The following is a 12409-nucleotide window of genomic DNA, read 5'->3' on the forward strand; positions in this document are numbered from 1 at the left end:
CGAGGGGCCTCCCTGCCCAGGAAGAGGCAGCCCTCAGCCCACCCTGAGAGCTCAGCGAGGCCAGGGCGGAGGCCTTACTTGTCCGGCAGAGGCTGTGTGGCCCCAAGCCCCGGCGGGGAGTCAGCAGACACAGCTTCTGGCCCACACCACCACTGATTTACAGTTTGACTTGAGACAAGCCCTTTCCTGCCTGGGCCTCAGTTTCCCCAGCTATTAACCAAGGAGATTGGTTAAGTGGCCCTGAGGCTTCCTCCCCCCCCCCCCCGCTCTCCTGCCCCCTCAACCCCCAAATTCCACAGTCCTCCCTCTGGGAAAAAAAAAAAATGTGAGGCTACAAATCCTAGTGACAGAAGTGGCAACGTGGCGTCCCAGGTTCTCCTCCCACTGCAGGAGCCACAGGAGTGGGAAAATGCCTGCTGGCCAGGTCAGCAGACCTGCAAGGCCCTGGGCCACCTCCTTGCTCGCACACGGGTTGCCCCCTGGGGAGCGGGCAACCTCAAGGGAGAAAGGAAGTGAAACCCAAGCTGGGAACGTCCTTGCTCTCCCCGCGCCCCCCCTCCAGCCCAGCCCTGGGAGGAGAAGCAGATGGTCCAGGAGGAGGGCAAGGGGGATGCCTGTGTTCCTGCCCTTGGGCTGTACTGGGGTGGCAACCCGGAATCTCCATTTTATGGAGGAGGGAAGTGAGGCTTAGAAAGGTCAGCTGCTCAATCCAAGGTCACACAGCTGGGAAGTGGCCCGGCCTCCCAGGAGTCCTCTTTTTCTGGGAATAAAGAGTCCTAGTGGGGGTCAGATGAGGTGCATTTTATTCTGATACTGGGGCAGTGCCCAGGGCTGCTTGGGGCTGGAAAATCCACCGTGTGTGCGTGTCTGTGCGTTGCGTGTGCACGTCTGCACAGCTAGATGTGTGTGTGGCCCTAAGCCTGGTGGGCTGGGTGTGCCCTTTCGTCTGCAGGAGCTTCCGGTCACCTGCAAGACGGGGGCTGCCAGGGTGAAGCAGGGCAGGGTCCCTTCTCAGGCCTAGAGTGATGCAGAGACTTGGTCAAAGCCACACAGCAAATCTGTTGCAGAATCAGGACTAGAATCCAGGTCCCCCATGGAACCTGCCCAGCAGGGAGGGGGGAAAGGACGGTAGCTGAGAGTCCCTCTGTGGAAACACTTCCTGGCCCCCTGTATGCACCCCTGGCTCCCCCAGAATGTTAATGCTCCCCAACTGGTCTGCAGGTTATAAACCTTCTCTCACCAAGAACCTCCTTTATCATGGTTTCCTTAGGACCTGAATTTGCACGTTTTTGGTTGGTCTTGGTTTTTTGTCTACAGAACACTTTGCAATGCAATGAGGAGTTAATACTTTACCCTTTGTGCATCATAATCAGACTGCATCACCTACCGAGGCAGTTTCGCATTCCAGCCAGACACGCCCCAGCAGCTTGTTCTTGGTAATTAACTGTACAGCCTGTTTATCCAGCCCCACTGGGCCTGCCCACTGTTTGGGGCAGTCCCACCACCCAAAGTGGCAGGGGATGAGGACAGCTGAGCTCACCATCGGCCAGGGCACCCGCCAGGCTCCCACAGGCCTCGGCCTTCACCTTCACCACACATGGCCATTCGTTTTGGGGGAGTTTTTTTGTTTTTTAACTTATTTATTTATTTTTGCCTGGGTTGGGTCTTCGTTGCCGCGTGTGGGCTTTCTCTAGCTGTGGCTGTTGCAGTGCGTGGGCTTCTCCTTGCAGTGACTTCTCTTGTTGTGGAGCACGGGCTCTAGGCACGCGGGCTTCAGTAGTTGTGGCACGTGGGCTCAGTAGTTGTGGCTTGCCGGCTCTAGAGCGCAGGCTCAGTAGTTGTGGCGCACGGGCTTAGTTGTTCCGCGGCATGTGGGATCTTCCTGGACCAGGGCTCGAACCCGTGTCCCCTGCATTGGCAGGCGGATTCTCAACCACTGCACACGTGGCCATTCTTGACCTCTGGCTTCTGCACTGGTCTCTCCCTTGTGGACACAGTCTGCTCCCCACTTCCCACCTCAACTCTGTGTTATTGAGTCCAAGCTCTTACTGCTTACCACACAATAGGCTAGTAAATCGAGAGATGAGTTGTTGGGGCAAAGAATAGTGACTTTATTCTGAAAGCCAGCAGACCGAGAAGATGCTGACTAGAGTCCCAAAGAACCATCTTACCAGGGTTCGAATTCAGGCTGCTTTTATACTAAAAGGGGAGGGGGCGTGGCTGGTTGTTGTAAACTTCTTGGTGCCGGAATCCTTTATTCTTGCAGCTTGTAGATCTGGTCCATGTTCCTATAAACCTCCAACAAGACAAATGTTATTCTCTGTTCTGCAGCTTTGTATCTCTATATAAATGGAAAAGTGTTACACCTGTAAAGGTCAGAGCCTTGAGAATAGGTTATCTGTATATTTCAGGTTATAGTCAACAATCTTTTAGTGATTAACTTGTAGCAAAAGCAATAGAATACACAGGTGAAAGGAAACAGATCCAATATGGAGTCAGATTTGTTCTTCCCTCTGACACCTGCAAACCCAGACTCTCAAATTGTTTGAGTCCCATTTGCCCCACCCTCCCTGGCACTTGGAATCTTAGCTTTTAGACCCCAACTTGTGGTGAGAAGACCCATCCCCTGTCTCCCTCACCCCTCCCCAGTTACTCTCCCAGCACATTCTCTACCCATTGCCCACCCACTGAGGATCAAGAGCAGATACTGCCGAGCCTTCTCAGATGTTGCCATGGAGCTTGAGGACCAGACAGGGGCAGTCAGAAACCTCCAGGTGAGAACGCCCACTGCCTTCCATTCCCTCCTCCATCTCTCAGTGTCCCTTTCCCTCTATCTGTGCACCACCGATCCATCCACCATCCCGCCATTCATTCATCCAACACAAATGCCAGTACAGCCTCCTACCTTCCATCACCCGTCTATCCAGACTGCATAGACACCTGCCGCACAGGGGACATCAAGAGCCACCAGTGAGGGCCACAGAAGCAGGGACATCACACAGAAAGGACCACAGCAGCACCACCTGATAAGAGATGAGGCCCTTTCTGTGTTTCTTGTCCCCACCATAGCCCACCAGAGAAGAAAGGGACCCAAAGGACAGGGGGAAGGGGGTGAAGGAGCAGGCCACCCCACCCCCTACAAGTCCCTCCAGTAAAGCCCTGGGAGCTGAGGAGGTGGGTGTTCTATCAGATGTGAGATTTAACTTTGGACTTTCTCATGCTTGAAAGTAACAAGAAAGTTAACAAAACCGCAGGAGGTGTCAAAAAGGCTGCAAAAAGGCTGCAAATGGGAGGCTGGGCTCCATCAAAGGCAGGCATAGGAGAAAATGAACAGAAGTCATGGTCAGGTTTGTGAACTGTGACTTGGGATCTGCAAGCTTGGAGAAGGAGCTGGGGAGAGCGGAATTGCTCTGTGTGTCAGCGGGAGATGAATCCTACAGTTCCAATGCCCCTTGGGAGAGGGGAGGGGAGCCCAGAGACAAGCGAAGGGGAGGAGGAGAGATGAAGGGGAGGAGGAGAGACGAGCCAGGGTGACCAGGCAAAGGGTTGGGGGAAGATCTGGAGATGAACTACTGGACTGGGGGAGGGGAGGGAACAGAGTATCCCCAAAAGGTCTGGAAGAATAGACTTATCTAAGATGCCCTGTAAAGTGTCCTCTGTGTGGGACCTGATATGACCCCTCTCTATGACCCCAAGATCTATGTTCCACTCACAAGTATTTGTCAAGAGGAGGGTTTTATGGAAATAGAGAAGGGGTGAAGTTTCACGTCTGAGTCAGCACAGCACCGAGCAGAAATCACTCAGGAAGAAGCGAGAATGGCAGGGGAAGTGGTGAAAACATAAGTATCCGGGGATCTCTGAAACTGTGGAGGATTTTGGACTTTTACTGGACATAAAGTTAGAAGATTAAAGCATCAACTCTGCCTTCCCCCCAGTGATTTCCTCACACAAAACCAGAATAAATTTCAAAAGACAAATATGACCGTGTTTTATAACACCTGCACCCCCAAGCCCCAACACACACCCCTAAAACCCTTCACTTGTTCTTGAGTTAAAGGCCCACTTCCTGGCCCGGCCCGCAAGGCCTCTGGGGTCTGGGCCCTGCCACGCTCTCCAGATTCTCTGCACTCTAGACATACAGGCTGGCTTTCTCACCTCAGAAGTTTCATACCCTACCGACCACAGGGCCTTTGTACATGCTGTTCTCTCTAGAACGGCCCCGCCCCAACCCCAACCCCCAGTTAACACACTCACCCTTCAGGGCTCAGCTCAGACAAGCCACTCCTGAGCTCCTGAGCAAGTCATCCATCCATCTTGGAATTTACCGCCACGATTACAGTGGCAAAGAGGGATGGGGTAACCACAACATGGCTCAGAGTCCGCACCTTAGAACAATCACGATTGGTGCCCTGGCACTGGGCACGCCTTCCCTGAGTACATCTGAATCCCGAACAAAGTGAAGGTCTGTCATCGAGGGGGCGGGGGGATGGCTGTTAAGTAGACAACCAACAGTGTCTGTACCCTCTTGCAGGGGTGGAGGGGGGCTATCATGTATTCTGGAAGGTGATGGAATGGGCGGAAGCATGAATGAACTCGCCAGGTCTCAGGTCTGGACTCAGCCTGGCCTGATGAGATTGTGGGCTGTGTGAGGTATGATAGAGCCTCATTCTTGGACAGCTTTTTTTTTTTTAATACAGGTAAACTGCAGGTCAAATCACGTCCCCTGGGACACACAAAAAACCCACACAGCAAAACCTCCCGCCTCAGCAACAAGTGAGGCTTTTTGTCTCATCCTCCGACAGAATCCTGGTAAAGACCAGTACAGAGTCATAGACTAGTGCCATTCAGCTAATCCCTGTATCTGACACCCGTCTTTGCTTGCTCACCTCCAGCGATGGGATTCCCACCAACTCCCATAGGAGCCCATTTCACCTGACCAGACCCCCACCACCGACCCATCATTAAGCCATACAATCTAACTGGCATATTGTTTAATGGGAACAGAGTTTCAGTTTGGGAGGATGAAAAAGTTCTAGAGATGGATGGTGGTGACAGTTGCCCAAGAATGTGAATGCACTTAGTGCCACTGAAAGGTACACTTAAAAATGGTTAAAATAGCCTTTCTGCCCGTGGACGCCACCGAGTAAGCGTCACCGACGTCTCCCCCCACCACCACCTCCACGGCCGTCTTGTCTAAGTCAGAGTCACCCAAAGAGCCCGAACCGCTGCGGAAGCTCTTCATCGGAGGTTTGAGCTTTGAAACAACCGATGAGAGTCTGAGGAGCCATTCTGAGCAGTGGGGGACGCTCACAGACTGTGTGGAAATAAGGGATCCAAACACCAGGCGCTCCAGAGGCTTCGGGTTTGTCGCGTATGCCACCGTGGAGCAGGTGGGTGCGGCCATGAAGGCAAGGCCACACGAGGTGGATGGAAGAGCTGTGGAACCAAAGAGCGCCGCCGCAAGAGAAGATTCTCAAAGACCTGGTGCCCACTTCATTGTGAAAGAAGATTTTTGTTGGTGGCATTAAAGAACACACTGAAGAACATCATCTAAGAGATGATTTTGAACAGCATGGGAAGATTGAAGTGATTGAAATCATGACTGATGGAGGCAGTGGCAAAAAGAGAGGCTTTGCTTTCGTAACCTTCGATGACCATGACTCTGTAGACAAGACTGTCATTCAGAAATACCAGACTGTGAATGGCCACAACTGTAAAGTAAGGAAAGCCCGATCTCAGCAAGAGATGACTAGTGCCTCATCCAGCCAAAGAGGTCGAAGTAGTTCTGGAAACTTTGGTGGTGGTCGTGGAGGAGACTTCAGTGGTCGAGGTGCCTTGGGTGGCAGCCGTGGTGGCGGGGGATATGGCGGCAGTGGAAATGGCTATAGTGGGTTTGGTAACGTTGGAAGCCATTTTGGTGGTGGTGGAAGCTACGGTGATTTTGGCAGTTGCAACAATCAATCTTCAAATTTTGGACCCATGAAAGGAGGAAACTTTGGAGGCAGAAGTGCTGGCCCCTATGGTGGTGGAGGCCAATACTTTGCCAACCCCCGAAACCAAGGCGGCTATGGTAGTTCCAGAAGCAGCAGTAGCTATGGCGGTGGCAGAAGATTTTGATTACTGCCAGGAAACAAAGCTTAGCAGGAGAGGAGAGCCAGAGAAGGGACAGGGAAGCTCCAGGCTACAACAGATTTGTGAACTCAGCCACGCACACTGGTGGCAGGGCCTAGCTGCTACAAAGAAGACATGTTTCAGACAATAGTCATGTGTATGGGCAAAAAAAAACTCGACTGTATTTGTGACGAATTGTATAACAGGTTATTTTAGTTTCTGTTCTGTGGAAAGTGTAAAGCTTTCCAACAAACGGTTTTAATGTAGATTTTTTTTTTTGCACCCATGCTGTTGATTGCTAAATGTAATAGTCTGATCATGACGCTGAATAAATGTGTCTTTTCTTTTTTAATGTGCTGTGTAAGTTTAGTCTACTCTGAAGCCATTTTGGTAAACTATCCCAACAGTGCGAAGTTAGTATTCCTTCAGGGTGATGCCACTTTCCATTTAAAATTTATTTACAACCTGCTCTGGTGGAGAAGCTGTTGTCTTCCGAAACCTTGGTGTAGTTGAACTGACAGTTACTGGGTTGTGACCTGGAGTTCACCGTGGAAAGGGTCACGTGACCAAGCAAAGTCATGGAGTCTTCTGATTATTAATATGATTATTAATAATTGGCGCATCCTATGCAATATATCTAAATTGGATTATGGTACCAGATATAGATGGGAATGAAGCTTGTGTATCATCCATTATCATGTGTAATAAATAAACAATTTAATACCCTCTTGAAAAAAAATGGTTAAAATGGTAAATTTTATGTTATGTGTTTTTACCATAATTTTTTTTTTTTTAAAGTGCTCTGGGCTTCAAAACTTACAAGCTTGTGTGGCTTTGAGTACTTTTATTTATTTTTTATTTTTTTAAATTAATTTTATTGGAGTATAAGTGCTTTACAATGTTGTGTTAGTTTCTACTGTACAGCAAGGTGAATCAGCTATACGTATACATATATCCCCTCTTTTTGGGATTTCCTTCCCATTTAGGTCACCACAGAGCACTGAGTAAAGTTCCGTGTGCTAAACAGTAGATTCTCATTAGTTATTTGTTTGTTTTTTGGTTTGGGGTTTTTTTTTTTTTGCAGTACGCAGGCCTCTCACTGTTGTGGCCTCTCCCGTTGCGGAGCACAGGCTCCGGATGCGCAGGCTCAGCCGCCATGGCTCACGGGCCCAGCCGCTTCACGGTATGTGGGATCCTCCCGGACCGCGGCACGAACCCGCGTCCCCCGCATCGGCAGGCGGACTCTCAACCACTGCGCCACCAGGGAAGCCCTAGTTACATGTTTTATACTTAGTATCGATAGTGTAGAGATGTCCCAATCTCCCAATTCATCCCACCCACCCACCCCTTGGTGTCCATACGTTTGTTCTCTACATCTGTGTCTCTATTTCTGCTTTGCAAATAAGCTCATCTATACCATTTTTTGAGTACTTTAAAAGTAACCATTTAAAGGTTACTCTTAAAAAAATCTAATTAAGAGTTAAGGGACTTCCCTGGTGGTCCAGTGGTTAAGAATCCACCTTCCAGCACAGGGGACTCAGGTTCGATCCCTGGTCAGGGAACTACAATCCCACATGCCGCGGGTCAATTAAGCCCACGTGCAGCGACTAAGACCCAATGCAGCCAAATAAATAAATAAATATTTTTTTAAAAAAACAAACAAAAAACTAGTTAAGGCAAACTCTTAGTGCACCCCATGCTGTTTGATAGTGATTTGCTTTCATTCAGGCCTCAGAAACCTGGGCTCAGTATTTGCACCTTCAAGTCCTGCCTCTGGCCCCGCAGGAATTATAGTCACCGTGACCCTCCCCTGCTATGAGCCCACTATGTACTAGGCTCTGAGGCTCGGAGGCTGCATCAAGGAATAAGGCAGAGCCCTTGTCCTCCCAGACACGCAGGGAACAATCAGAATTTTCTTTTCCTTTTGTTAGTAAAAACCTACAGGGCTCCAGTCTCCGTGAAACCTGCAGGGCTGGCCCCCAATGATTCATCCTTGAAGACCTCACCTGGGTAGCATGATGACAGTGACACAGGGTGACACTGGTCCCTGAGCACTCAGCACATGGAATGTTTGTTTGGTGCAATGTGTGACCTCCTGGGACAGGAGGCAGGAACTGCCATCTCTGAAATCTCATCCCAGATCAACCCCACCCGACACCCCCCACCCCGTCCAGGAATCACAGACCCACCAGACAATCAGAGAACCGGATGGAGAACAGGAGGGGGTGGAAGACCCAGATAACCCAGAGGACTCACACTGGCAGCTCGCAGGCCATGTCAAGTCTTGTAAGGGGATTTTTTTTTTTTTTTCGATTGAGCTTACTGTCAATGTCCAAAACAAAACCCGTGAAATTTCTCATTTCTCTGTTGAAAATAAATAAATAAAAGAGGGTGTCTTTCATGGCAAGAGCTGGCTGGAGCTGAGTTCCAACTGCTCACTTTGGATGGGACCCATGGGCCCCAAGAGTCCCTACCCCTTAACTTCCCTTACTCACATTGCTTGCCGGGCCCCCTGGAGGCCCCTGAGGTCAGGATTTCTGATCTAATCCAACATCTCTATGTCACAGAGGAGTCTGATGGAGCCCAGAGGGGGAGTGACTTTCCCAGTAAGTAACTCATCTGGGGCCAGAAAGATCTAGAATCTCAGGGGGCCCACCCAGCGTCCACCGCAATCCTCCAAGGAGCCTCCGGGGTGGCTCTGCTGATGGGCAGCAAAGTGGACTTGCCTGTGTGGTGAGGCGAGCAGGGGGTTCATTGGGAGACCTGAGGAGAAGGCCAGTCAGGCACCCCGTCCAGCTGCAGACGTGCCCCACTCCAAGGGGACACAGACAAATGAGGTGCGGTCCGCACTCCTCGCCACAATTCCTCTCTCCCCTGGGCTAACCTTGGCTCCCTGTCTCCTCACCAGCTCTGGGAGCCCCGGTTCTTCATCTGTAAAGTGGGGGTCCTCATCGCGGCAGGCAGAATTGAGGTCCCCTCCCCCGCGTGTGTAGGAAACAGCAGGTGTGCAAGTTGAAAGGCACTTGAGGAGGAGCGTGGGAAGGAAGTGGGCTGACGAGGACAGAGAGGAAGGAGAGACGAGGCAGCCGCCACGAGGAGAGGGACCTGGGAAAGAGCAACGATAGTTACCGGGGTGCCAGTCAGGATGCACCCGGTGATGCTGAGGTAAGAAATAATCCCTTCTCTCAGCCACTCCACTCTTTTACTCATTTTTTCCCCAATTTTATTGAGATATAATTGACATAGAAGTTTGTATTAGTTTCAGGTGTACAATGAATACCCGCCCCCCGGGGGGCTCTGGGGGAAGATCATCGCTCCTGGCATAGAACAGCAACCTCCTCAGATGTCTTTCTCATGGTCCACAGCATGGACTGCACCCCAGTGTCCCCAAGTCCCGAGTCCTGTGCCCTGCAGAGAATCCTGTGACATTCCAGATTTAGGCCATGCCTTTCCTCCTGTGCGGGGCTCGCTCAAGTTCCAGCTCTCCCCCAGCTCTACCTCTCCCCTGCTCACTCACTTCAGGGAGAGGAGAAGGCGGCAGGGGGCAGGACCAGGGCACTCTTATTTCTCAATCATCATAATTATAAAAACATATCCACACGCAACTAGAGATTGTCATACTAAGCGAAGTAAGTCAGAAGGAGAAAGACAAATACCATATGATACCACTTATATGTGGAATCTAAAATATGACACAAATGAACCTACCTATGAAACAGAAACAGAATCAGTAACATAGAGAACAGACTGGTGGTTGCCAAAGGGGAGGGGGTTGGGGGAGGGCTGGAGTGGGAGGTTGGGGGTAGCAGATGTCAGCTTTTAGATACAGGATGGATACACAACAAGGTCCTACATTCAACATCCTATGAGAGGGACTTCCCTGGTGGTCCAGTGGTTAAGAATCTGCTTTCCAATGTGGGGGACATGGGTTCAATCTCTCGTCGAGGAACTAAGATCCCACATGCCACAGGGCAAATGAGTCTGTGTGCTGCACCTGCTGAGCCCACACACCACAACTACAGAGCCCACGTGCTCTGGAGCCCATGAGCCACAACTAGAGAGAAGCCCGCACAATGCGACAAAGAGCCCGCATGCCACAACTAAGACCTGACACAGCCAAAAATAAATAAATAATATTTTTTTAAAATCATATAATAAACCTTAATGGAAACGAATATTTAAAAAAAGAATGTATATATGGATTATAACTGAATCACTTCACTGTACAGCAGAAATTAACACATCGTAAATCAACTGCACTTCATTTTTTTAAATATTAAAACAAAAAAGAAGAATAGCTTAGAGGAATGAAGTGATTGAGAAAAAATATAGTTGACAAATCACGTGGAAAAGCTTCCTTTAAAAACTCTCTTTTTTATAGGTCACTTTTTCTTAAAAAGAAAATATCAGTTACAAATTTTTAAAAAACATATCCACGGAAATAATTACTTTTTATTGCACGGTTATAACAAGCCAGGCACAATGCTAAATATTTGACATGGATAATTTCATTTCACACACGCTAGGAGGTAGATACTATAATTATCCCCATTTTACAGATAAGAAAACCCAGGCACAGTGACAGTAAAAGACTTAGCCAGGTCACATGTCTTATTACTAATGGAATTCAAAGCCAGGTGTAGATGTGTTTAACCACCAGGCTTTATAAAGAAGGAATAGCATCGTTTATATTAATAAGTCTGTTTCCCTTTCTTTAGTGAGCGTCTCCCACTTGACACAAAGGCACTTTTCCTAACAGTCCTACATAATCAGTCATAGGCCTAATAAAGGCAAATTAAAAATCTGGTAATAAAATGCATCTAAACTCTGCCACCAGCTGACTGGGTCTCATTTTCCTTATTTACCTTACGAGGAGGTTTAACACAACCACATAGTATTCTTGCCAAAAATGTTTCTCCAGAATCTAATCAGAAAAGTCAGCTTTTTTTTTTTTTTTTTTTTTTTTTTTTTTCTGCGGTACGCGGGCCTCTCACTGCTGTGGCCTCTCCCGTTGCGGAGCACAGGCTCCAGACGCGCAGGCTCAGCGGCCATGGCTCACGGGCCCAGCCGCTCCGCGGCATGTGGGATCCTCCCAGACCGGGGCACAAACCCGTGTCCCCTGCATTGGCAGGCGGACTCTCAACCACTGCGCCACCAGGGAAGCCCCAGAATCTAATCAGGAGAAAAAAGACAAATATAGAACATGGAACATTTTCGTTTTTTCCTTTTTTTTTTCTTTTCTTTTTTTTAAAAAATAGATCTTTATTGGAGTATAATTGCTTCACAGTACTGCATTAATTTCTACTGCACAACAAAGCAAATCAGCCATATGCATACACATGTCCCCATATCCCCTCCCTCTTGAGCCTCCCTCCCATCCTCCCTGTCCCACCCCCTAGGTGGTCACAAAGCACCGAGCCGATCTCCCTGTGCCATGCTGCTGCTTCCCACCAGCCAACTATTTTACATTTGGTAGTGGATATATGTCGATGCTACTCTCACCTCGCCCCAGCTTCACACCCCCACCCCATGTCTTCAAGTCCATTCTCTATGTGTACCTCTTTATTCCTGCCCTGCAACTAGGTTCATCAGTACCTTTTTTTTTTTTTTTTTTTAGATTCCATATATATGTGTTAGCATACGGTATTTGTTTTTCTCCTTCTGACTTACTTCACTCTGTATGACAGACTCTAGGTCCATCCACCTCACTACAAATAACTCAATTTCGTTTCTTTTTATGGCTGAGTAATATTCCATTGTATATACGGGCCACATCTTCTTTATCCATTCATCTGTTGATGGACACTTAGGTTGCTTCCATGTCCTGGCTATTGTAAATAGTGCTGCAGTGAACACTGTGGTACATGGCTCTTTTTGAATTATGGTTTTCTCAGGGGTATATGCCCAGTAGTGGGATTGCTGGGTCATATGGTAGTTCTATTTTTAGTTTTTTAAGGAACCTCCATACTGTTCTCCATAGTGGCTATATCAATTTACATTCCCACCAGCAGTGCAAGAGGGTTCCCTTTTCTCCACACACTCTCCAGCATTTATTGTTTGTAGATTTTTTTGATGATGGCCATTCTGACTGGTGTGAGGTGATACCTCATTGTAGTTTTGATTTGCATTTCTCTAGTGATTAGTGATGTTGAGCATCTTTTCATGTGTTTGGTGGCAATCTGTATATCTTCTTTGGAGAAATGTCTATTTAGGTCTTCTGCCCATTTTGGGATTGGGTTGTTTGTTTTTTTGATATTGAGCTGCATGAGCTGCTTGTATATTTTGGAGGTTAATCCTT

At 48.6% G+C, this 12409-nt stretch overlaps 1 pseudogene; it reads left to right on the forward strand.

Moving 5' to 3' along the window:
* Positions 1–5038: 5038 nt before the first annotated feature.
* Positions 5039–6204, forward strand: LOC131767283 (heterogeneous nuclear ribonucleoprotein A1-like; annotated as a pseudogene).
* The last annotated feature ends 6205 nt before the right edge of the window (positions 6205–12409 follow it).

Source organism: Kogia breviceps, chromosome 12, assembly GCF_026419965.1.
Source record: "Kogia breviceps isolate mKogBre1 chromosome 12, mKogBre1 haplotype 1, whole genome shotgun sequence".
NCBI lineage: Eukaryota > Metazoa > Chordata > Mammalia > Artiodactyla > Physeteridae > Kogia > Kogia breviceps.